An 11,216-nucleotide genomic window follows, 5' to 3' on the forward strand; every position below is an offset into this window, starting at 1 on the left:
GCTGGGGTTGGGGGAAGTTAACAAAAGTGGGGAGAAGTTGGGGAAAAGCTAGGAAGTGAATAAAAATATGTCAAAGAAAAAGAAAAGAAATGGCTTTACTTCTAGCCATCACTGCAGAAATGCACAAACTGAACGTGTTTTCAGGACAGGCTTATGTAATTGAGGGGAGGGGAGAGGCTCAACTGCTCTTGTAGGGTTAGAGTGATCCTTGTGGAAGTGGGACAACCTTCGAGTTTGAACTGTATTTCTTTGCCATGTGAGTAAACTTGTGAATTTGATGGGTTCTCTCCCTGCCTGGTCAAAGTCAAGCTGTAGGTGTAGCTCTGCCAGACCAGCCACGGATAGCCAGAGAATGTATTGCAGAGTGAAGACAAGTGTGTTTCCTTTCATCACAGTGTCTAGGACCTAAAGAATGTTCCACAATCTCCAGGCTTGCTGGGTATCAGGATGCCTACTACACCAAAACAGAACTTTATGATGTTTGTAGGTACCCATCCCCTAACTGTCCTTAGGTAGTCCAACTGAACTACAAGGGGACACCTGAGAGGGAAGCCATGTTCTTTTGCTTGTCCTGTAAGGTAGGCTGTGCTTAGGTGAAGGTCTCCTTGGTATTGCTAGTTTGGTGTACAGGGATTGGCTGCAGAATAGGAAAGGTTGCTGCAGCCCGAGGATGTGGACTCAGTATGGGGGTGTTTTTCATCACTGTGGGCAGATTTCATCCTAGAGCCTGCAGACCTTCCAGACAGTGCTTTCCATAGGTCACATAGCTGCTATGCTATGTAAATCCCTTCCAAATCAGTTCATGCCTTATAGAAGTCCTGCCTCTTAAACAGTGACCTTCCTGACCACAGAAGATGCCGTCCTTAGGTTGAGGCTCCTAATACAGAAAAGAGACTGAAAAGATTTAGACCCTTCCATGAATAGATGTGGAGGGCTATCAGTGCAGTCCATGGATAACTTGACACTAGCACTGAACCCACTGGTCCCCCAGGATTCTACAGCAGGCCTTAGTACTTTGAAAGGTATGTATGGTTCGGTAGAACTATCACTTTTGTATTCTCCAAGTTTTCCTGGGTTTGAACAGGGCTTCTCATGACAAGGAAGTTCAGAAAAGCAGACCTAATAAAGGTGAGGATAAAAAGTGTGTGAGATGTGTATGTGTGATGAATAAAAGCATTAAAGCCTTGTAGATTTAATTTATTCCTTGCCATGGGGTGGTAGATCTGACAAAAATCACCATATCTGGCTTGTTAGGTTATTTGACTGCTTTATAAAAATAAAATCATGTTGAAGCCATCCTTGAAAAACCTGAAACCCCACTGTCCCTTTCTGTTGTCACCCAGACTGTACTTGGGAACACCTTGGAGAGCACATGCTGTGCCGTTAGTCCCAAATGACTAACTCTCGTCTCTCCTTGCTAAGGGAAAGAATGAGCCTGTAGAGAGCACTGCTCTACTGCACTCTGTTGTCAAATGAAAAGGTGAGTTTTGACTTGTGAGGGACCCTTGGAGACATGTGCATGGAAACAGAGTAACACACACCTTGACTTGCTGACATGTCTTCTGATGGAAAGCTTTCTAAAGGCTGACCCAGGTGGTGAAATGGTTGGCTCTTAAATGATGGAACAATAGATGTTTTCTGATACCAAGCAATGGTCTAGTGACAAGTAAGAGGAATATCTAAGCAGCTGTGTACAGCCCATGCTGTTAGGGTCAGTCTACCTTCAGGCTTCTCTTAAGGGCCTGTTCATATGTATTTTCCTAGGAGAAGAGTCCTAGGATTTTAGCGACCCTTTGCAAGGTTGTCTTGCCTTTGCTCTTTATCTCTACTTACTCTGATTTCAGAGGCTGAAACCTGGCTCCTTTGACACCTGTAGGCAAGAACCTGCTTCCCCCAAACCTCCACCGACTAACACAAATTGAGCTCCCTTGTTCAACATTGGAGTAATGTATGCCATTGGAGTGACATAGGTCGTTGTTTCCTGGGGGGAACATCCTGCTGTGCTGTGTCTTGGCCACCAGGTGGCACCAAAGGACTCCCACTTAGCTGAGCAGCAGGCAGTCTTGAGGATGCTTTTTGTGAGGGCCATGCCCTCACAAGATGTCTCTAGCTTGCGTTTGTGTCACTTTCCTCTAGGAATTTTCTCATGAAAGACAATCCTCATACAAAGCTGAAATAGCTCTGAAACAGGTGACCGTTCTTGTGAGACAAGGCTGCCTGGGATAGTCCGGCTTTGACAGAGCTCACAGGAGCCCCAACACTTCACTCAGTCCCCACCTCCCCAGGTTAGAGGATATGCACTAAGCAAGCAAATTAATTTCTTAGCAGTATTCTCATGAGTGGACATGTCATTTTCAGGGGCGGCTTAGCAGCCTGAGAGTCTGAGACCGTGCTGTTTGCACAAGATAGGCATACCTATTTGCAAACAAAACAACTGATCATTCCAACCTAACAAGCCCTAATAAGCTTACCTTTCATGCTCACAGATTCCAGAACCTAGCCTGGAACTAAAGGCATTGCACTGCTGAAGTAAGGATTGGTTTTTGTGTGCAAGCTTGATAAGGCCTTCCTTATATCATTGCACTTGCCCTCCTTCTGGCTCTCTCCAGTCCTGACATAGTTCAGGGCCTCTGCTTGGAGAATGGTGTCTCAGAATGGGCTGGATCTCCCTACATCAGTTAGCAACTCTCACAGACACTCTCACAGGCCAATTTGGTCTCAATTTCTCCACTGTGAAGCATTCTTCAGGTGATTCTGGGTTGTGGCATGTTGACATTTTAAAACTGACACATGGTGAGGTTTGGACATTTCCCGTGACTTCAGATGGGCAGGGATGGCTTTGGGTAATGATTCTCAGTAGGTTGAGGGTACGGTGGCCTGCCTTAACTACCTGACAGGCAAATATTGAACATTTCCCCCTATGAGGCTTGCTATATAGGTGCTATATTTGAGAGAAGGATAAGTTTCCAACTGATGAGAACAGCAAAGGTTAGAAACCAAGTAGATTCTGGGACTGATATTTTCCATGGTAGAAGGTCAAGACATGCTAAGTGAGGCTGTTACTACCTTTTCTTTCTTTTTTTTTTTTTTAAGATTTATTTATTTTATGTGTATGAGTACACTGTAGCTGTATAGATGGCTGTGAGCCATCATGTGGCTGCTGGGAATTGAACTCAGGACCTCTGCTTGCTCCAGCCCACTTGCTCTAGCCCTGCTCACTCTGGCCTCGCTCTGTTGTAATACACTGTAGCTGTCTTCAGACGCACCAGAAGAGGGCGTCAGATCTCATTATGAATGGTTGTGAGCCACCATGTGGTTGCTGGGATCTGAACTCAGGACCTTCGGAAGGGCAGTCAATGCTCTTAACCCCTGAGCCATCTCGCTAGCCCCTGTTATTACCTTTTCTAGAGAGCAGTATGGCCAATGTTTATAATGGATGCATGGACATAGTGGTAGCTTCAAGGTATGCTGTGATCCAGAGCACTGCAGAGAACTGTAGCTACTGAAGGTGGCTTTGCTCAGCATGTTATGAAATTAAGCCTTCTCAGACATGAAGAGTAATTTGTCCTGAATTTGTGTAGACAGCTCTTTCAACCAGTGATGGTCATGGCTTGGGGCCATATTGACTGATAGCATTCTATTTCGGGGCACTTCCTGCTGCCTAATTGGCAGAACCCCAGTCGTGTGGAGCCGACTGAGGGGTCAGGACTGACGGCTACTCTTGATGTTGATCTGCATAGAAGAAAACATGCTAGAGAGCAGAGGTTGAAGGAAAGCATGCTGGGAGCCCTAGCCTCCTAGAGATTGGGGTTTGAACTCGCCATTTGATGGGACCTGCTTAGTCCCAGTCTGCTGCTTACTGAGGAAGGTATGTAAATAAGCACAAAGCATGGCCCAGAAAGGGCAGAGACCCAGAAGATTAGGGTCCTGAGGTCAGACTTAGTACTTACCCCTCCAGGAGATGGGCTAGTTGGTTCCATGATTAACTTCAGGATGGCATAGTGGTCTCCATTGGAAGCAAGAGCTGGTCATAGTTATTCCCAGCATTCACACCTATGTATACACCCTTGAAAGCAGTAATGTTTCACAGTAGGGTCTTGGGAAAGCTTGTTGGTCTACTCACCTCTGGGCTCTGATTGGGATGACCTTATTTATCATCATATACTGCTTGGAGTAATTTCTTTTTTTTATTAGATATTTTCTTTATTTACATTTCAAATGATATCCCCTTTCCAGATTTCCCCTCCAAAAACAAAAAAACAAAAACAAAAACAAAAACAAAAAAACAAACAAAAAAAAACTATTCTCTCCCTCCTCCCCCTGCTCACCAACCCACCCTCTCTTGCTTCCTGGCCCTGGTACTCCCCTACACTAGGGTATAGAACCTTTGCAGGAACAAGGGCCTCTCCCTTGGAGTAATTTCTTAATCCCAAGGTTCCTAGCAAAAGCAGAGTTTCTCTGGCCTTGCATAGGATTCCTGATTCTGTTACTCCAGTAATACTTGACACAAAGCTGCATCATTTTCACCTAGCAATGTGTTGTGTAATGCAGGGTTTTAGTGGGTCTATCTTGATGCTAACCTCCAGATTTGGTGACAACTAAGAATATCTCCCTATATCAGACGATGGCATGCTGGAGAAGCTAACTGTCCTAGTAGAGGGGAGCTGTGCCAGGATGTCTGCCGCTCCTCCAACAGATGGCTTATGGGATGAGGCTGACTGAAGCTAAGGCTTGTATCCATTATTCAGACAGTAGGGAGCACTTGGCTATGATTCTGGCCAGACTCTTGCTGCTAAGGGTACCCTAAACTGATGATCGAAGACTTCAGGTTGTGGACTGTTCTGGCTGTTCTTGCCTCTCATTTTGGGAAATCCTCTTCACCTATTGAACTATGGCTGAGAATTTGAAGAGTGGAGGTAGCAGGCTGCTTGAGCAGCAGCCGAGAGCACACATCTCAAATGGCAGGCAGGAAACAATGCATCCTCAGAATGGTGGGAGTCTTTAAACTCAAAGAACACCTCTTCTAAATATGCCCAAGTAACGAATAACTGGGGATGCGAATATTTATATGTCCAAGAATACGAAGGACATTTTATTCAAACCACAATAGATTGGAGAATCAGGGGCTGGTCTGTCTATGGGCAAGTCTTCAGGAGGGAGTGGCCCTGGGCTCTAGAGTTAAGGCCCCTCAACTTTGTGCATTGTCCCACCTCCAGTACTAGGATAATTGTACACAGTCAATTGATGGCTGGGGTGATCTACAGTTTTTAAGGTGACCTACATTAGTGTTGTCTGGAGTTTGGAAACTGTATTCTTGATTAGACACGGTGATGGCTTTATTTTATTTTTTGAAGCATCAGGGAAATGTGTCCTGTCAGCTTTCTTATAAGGCAGCATCCTGAAGCTGTCGATTGGTTCATTGCCAGGATCTTCCGATCTCTAATACTTGAGTGGGAAGTTCCCCTAAGGGTACTTAGGTTAGAAATGGTTAATGTCATTGCTTCCACTCTGGCAGTAGAGTATCTGGAACAGACTTACTTCATTTGGGAAGAGGTGATACTGGGGATAGCTTGTATTAGAGAGCTAGTCTTTAAGATTCAATAGTACTTGACTGTTTAAAGTAGCAATTAGGATTACCTATGGGGGGCTAAGTTGCTTTTACTTAGGCATCAGGGTATAAGAATAAATGGTCTAGACTAGCCTAGTCAAGAAGCCATCTGTGTGGACAGATGACCTCAGACTGTCTCTCACTGTGCTCTGGGATTTGTGTTGGTACCAATGAGCTGTTAGTTTCAGTCTATCTGGGTGTGTGCACCCTTTACACTGGTCAGGAGTAGGCTTCTGGATGGAGAAGCAGGGAAACTGCATGGACTTTGCTGACTGTGGGTGTCAGCTTAGAAGATAGGTAGGCCATTTGAATAGGTGTGACCTGGGTAGGGGTCCTGCAGCGAGTACCAGGAAGACACAGCCTTGGTGAAGGTATCTCAGATAAAGGCTTGGTTCTTTGATTTTTTTAGTATATAGTTGTTTTAATCAACTGGTATGTGTATCTGTGTCCTGCTCTGATAGAGGGTCTTGGAAGGCTTTCATGAAGGATCATGAGCTGAGTGGTCTGGGATCTACCTGTGTTGGGCAGTTACAGTCTCATCTGCTGTTGCTGGCCTGTGAAAGTATCATTATGGCTAGTGTTTTCAGCGGTTCTAGTTTAATCTGTTGCCACAAAACACCACAATTAAAAGCAACTTAAGCAAGTAAGTGGAGGTTATTTGGCTCCTATTTCCAGGTCACAGTCTGTCACTGAAGGAAATCAGGGCAGGAGTCTGGATCAGAAGTCATTGATAAGAACTGCTTACTAGCTTACCTTCTGGCCTGTACTCAGCTAGCATGGTGCTTAGGGATGGTGCTATCTATAGTGGGCTAGTCCCTCCAACATCGGTCAAGACAATCTCCTACAGATGTGCTCACTGGCTAATCTGATCTAGGCAATTCTTCAATCAAGGTCCTATTTCCCAAGTGACTAGTTTGTATCACATTGACAAGAATAATCAGTACGTTGGTTTAAGTGGGTTGAATAACCAAGACCTTCATTTGTAAGAGACCTGAGCTCCTTAAAAACCCTGGGTCCTCTACGTCTGTATTAGTCAGGTACTGTCAGAGCCTCTCAGGAGACAGCTATATTTAGGCTGGCTTGTCCACCCTTCAGTCTCTGCTCCATAGTTAATCTCTGAAACTCCTTCAGTGGGTATTTGGTTCCCCCTTTTAAGAAGGAATGAAATGTCCACCTTTTGGTCTTCCTACTTCTTGAGTTTCTTGTGGTTTGTGGGTTGTTCTTCCTGTATTCCAAACTTCTGGGCTAATAACCACTTATCAGAGAGTGTATACCATGTGTGTTCTTTTGTGATTGGGTTACCTCACTCAGGATGATATTCTCCAGATCCATCCATTTCCCTAAGAATTTCATGAATTCATTGTTTTTAATAGCTGAGTAGTATTCCATTGTGTAGGCTCACAGCCATCCATTGAACTGAGTACATGATCCCCAATGAAGGAGTTAGAGAAAGGACCTATGGAGCTGAGGGGTTTGCAGCTCCTTAGGACAAACAACAATATGAACTAACTAGTACCCTCAGAGCTCCCATGGTCTCAACCACCAACCAAGGACTGCACATGGTGGGTCTGATTGTTCTGGCAGCATGTGTATAGTAGAGGATTGCAAATTTGATCTTCAATAGGAGGAGAGGACCTTGGCCCTGTGAAGGTTCTGTGCCCCAGTGTAGGGGAATGCCAGGGCCAATAAGTGGGAGAGGGTGGGGTGGCAGGCATGGGGTTTGTTCTTGTTGTTTTGTTTGTTTGTTTGTTGGATGGGAAACTGGGAAGGGAGAAATTTACATGTAACTAAAGAAAATATAAAAAAAAAAAAAAACCACCACCCTAGGTCCTTATTAGTCTCACATTTTTCTGTGAATTCCTATCACCCTTCACCTCTGTTTATAGATGTAGGAGATATGCCCTTGGAAAGTCATGGGTATTGTATTTCTTGCCTTCTCTGCAATAAGAACAGTTTCTGCTCTTGGCAAAAGTTCAGGTGACCTGTCAGCACCCAGAACAAGAACTATTAGACTTATTCCAAGTTTGTGTGGTTGGAAGGTACATAGCCATTGAGTCACTGACTAATGATATGGGAATAATCAAATTCTTATTTCCTGGTGCTATAATAAATTACTCAGAAAAAAAGTAATTTAATGGGGAGAAGAGAGGTCTTATTTATCTCACAGTTCAGGGTAGCAGGAAATGGCAGAAGCAAGAGCTTAATTCATGAAGTTAGTCATATACATCTATACTCAAGCAGAATAATGCCTATGTGCTTGCCTATGCTCAGGTATTCTCTATTTTGACAAATCTAGGACCCCAAGCCTAGAGCCTGCAGTTGAGATAATTTTCCTACATTAATTGTAATAAAGATATAATACCTTAAACATCATCAAAGGTCAGCCTTGACCTATAGAATCTGCCTAGGAATTTATTTCCTAGTTGATTCTAAATTGTCAAGTTGATAGTTAACACTAGCAGTATCTAAATCATTTTCTACTAATAGGGAAACAGAATTCTATAATGATAGTTCGAAATCGGTACTACAATTTGGGTGCACTTGATAAGTTTGTGTTAGGATTCTCTAGATGAGCAGAAACAATGGAATGATTAGATATAATATACAAGGGTTAAGTTTGTCAGTTCACATCAAAATAGCAACAGTGGCTAAATCTCATCTGAGAAGCTGAGACCCCAGTAGTTGCTGGATCCTTGAGGCCGTGAGTGCATTTGGAGTGTTCCCATGGTAGCTGTCACTCACTGGGGAGTCCATGAGGCTAAGTACCTCAGCAATCCTAATCTGGTACAGGGAACCCGAAAGGTTCTTAGAGAACCCTCTAGACCTCAGTCCACAATGGAAGCTTGGAAATACTGGTTCTGAGGGCGAATCATCTCAGAAGGAAGAGGGAAGGCAAGGTATCTCCTGCCATATCCTTTATCTGGATTGCTACCAGAAGGAAGGTGGTACCCACAACTAATGGGTGTCTTCCTTAATCAATTATAGCAATCAGGGCCGTTCTTCATTCGAGACTTCCAACTCAGGTGCTCTAATCGTGTCAAGTTGACATTAAGACCATAAAGCATCCAATGTGGATTAGTGGGCCTTCTCTCCTGACTATAATAAATGAAATAGTCTACAGAGAGAACATCAGGAGCCTGACTTCCAGTCTCATCTGGACAACACAGAGACTAGGGCCCTGGTTGAGATAGATTTCAAGAAGATGCTGAGTCAAGATTTGAAGAAAGCTGGTACAGTATCTGAGACACAGGCCTATAATGGGGAAGAAGCAGAGTTGGATAGATGATGTCAAACTAGGACATGAGACTAGCAGAGAGCTTCATAGCAAATAGCTTCAACTATAGTTGTCCTATGTTAAGGTAACTGAGATTTCTATTCATAAAATGACACCTAGAGGTCAATAGCTGTCTCCCTATTAAGTGGCATGTCCTACCTTGAAGAGGAACTGCATGTTGAGTTTGGTGTCTGCATGCCATCCTCCATTATGCACTTCAAGCTAATGCTTTTGCTGAGAATTTCTCAGAAAATTCTTCCAATAGTCCCAGGATATATGATAAAAGCAGAATAGCTTGTTCCATTGTTCTTATTGAAATCTTAGTTGGTCACTTGCTCAGGTGAAGCACATGAAATCCGGAATATAGTGGCAGGGAATGTTAACTTTCTATTTAATAAGTACCCAGCACACTAAGATAAATATTCTTCAGGATGAAAAGTTACATGTTATTGCCTTGCCAATAAGAGGTAGTTCACCCTGATGATGGGATGCTAACCTTATTAGAGGACTTAAATAGTACACTGTTGACAATTTGGACTAGTCCATGGAAATCTACTCAAATCAGGCTTCTGGGATGGATTTCTTGGGTGGCAAAGCATATAAGTAGACTGCTTGACTAGTGAGTTACAGTGTGTTCTTTGTATTAATCCCTGACTGGAATCCCTGTTCTTTTAATTAAACCCTGACCTTTGGGTACAATGTACTTTGGTTGGTGTTTCTACAGCTTCCTCTAGATGCCTCTTCCTCAGAATTTGTTGCCTATTTTCTATGAACCATGTTTGTGTCAGTGATACTACCTGAGAAGCAACTTGAAGGAAGGAAAAGGTTAACGAAGTCCATGATGAGAGGAAGGTGTGAGGGAGTAGTTGTCTATAGCACTCGGAACATGTGGAACAGAGGCTGTTCAGATGGTAGCAGACAGGGGGCAAAGTGTAGAAGGCAATGCCACCAGGGAGGGGACAGGAAAGCCCAAAAAGATGCTGTCTTATCTAGTAGCAGACTCCATGTTCTTAAAGGCTTCGTAGCTTTCAAAAAATCAATATAAGCAGCAGACCAAATCATGAGCCTAAGGAAGACATCAACCCATTCATCCAATCTCTCACCAACCAGTCTACTTGACACATGAATAAGTGTTTGTATTTCGGGCCTCTTCTGCCTTCCTACAAATGTATTGACTCAACCTCTGCCCACATGGAATTCTCATGACTTGTTTTAAGGATATCTTCAAAGAACCATGGTAGCACTATCATTTACAGTGTGATTTTGTGTTGAGCCAATTCATGTATGAGACAGGACCAGTGTTTGTTCCTTTCCTGGTATCTTAGGGTTCCTATTACTGTGATGAAACATCATATCCAAAACAACTTAGTTGGGGTTTTATTGCTTGCTGTGAAGAAACACCATGACCAAGGCAACTCTTATAAAGGGCAACATTTAATTGGGACTGGCATACAGTTTCAGCGGTTCAGTCCATTGTCATCATGGCAGGAGGCATGGCAGCATGCAGACAGACATGGCACTGGAGGAGCTAAGAGTTCTCCATCTTGATCTGAAGGCAGCAGAACAGAGACTGTCTTCTATACAGGGCACAACTTGAGCATAGAGATCCTCAATGCCCACCTCCACAGTGACACACTCCCTCCAATAAGGCCATTCCTCATAATAGTGCCACTCCCTGTGGGGCAAGCATTCAAACATATGATTCTATGGGAGGGCAAACCTATTCAAACCACCATAGGGAGGCTTTTATTCGGCTTACAGTTCCATATCACTATTCATCATTGAAGGAAGTCAGGATGAGAACTCTAACAGGACAGGAATCTGGAGGCAGGAGCTGATGCAGAGGCCATGGAGGGGTGCTGCATACTGGCCTAAAAAGGCCCAGATGTCTGTCTTAATCACCTTGAGAAGAGGGTGTATTATGTTTTTTCCACAGAATGAAGAATCCCCAATTCCTTAGATCCCGACTCCCACTCTCTGAGAAGAGGAGGGAGAAGAACAGAGAAAACAGAAGCTGACAACTGACAGAAATGGAGAAGCAGACATCCACCACAGACTACAACAACAAGAATCGCTAACACTGCTGCTATTCAGCCAAATTTATTTGGACTTATTGCTGCTAATGTGAATTTTTCTTGTGTGTCTTATCTTTATGCTATGTTGTTTGAAAGTTAGGTTAGCCACTAAGTGTCAACATCATTTCAGTAGACTAAGGCTTATCTACAGAGAGTATAGAAAGATACAGATATTTCTCATATGAGACATCTGAAGACAGAAATTTCAGATATTAAAAAAAGTCATTTAGATACTTAGAACATTGATGAATTGGCCAGA

Source organism: Mastomys coucha, unplaced genomic scaffold, assembly GCF_008632895.1.
Source record: "Mastomys coucha isolate ucsf_1 unplaced genomic scaffold, UCSF_Mcou_1 pScaffold22, whole genome shotgun sequence".
Lineage (NCBI taxonomy): Eukaryota > Metazoa > Chordata > Mammalia > Rodentia > Muridae > Mastomys > Mastomys coucha.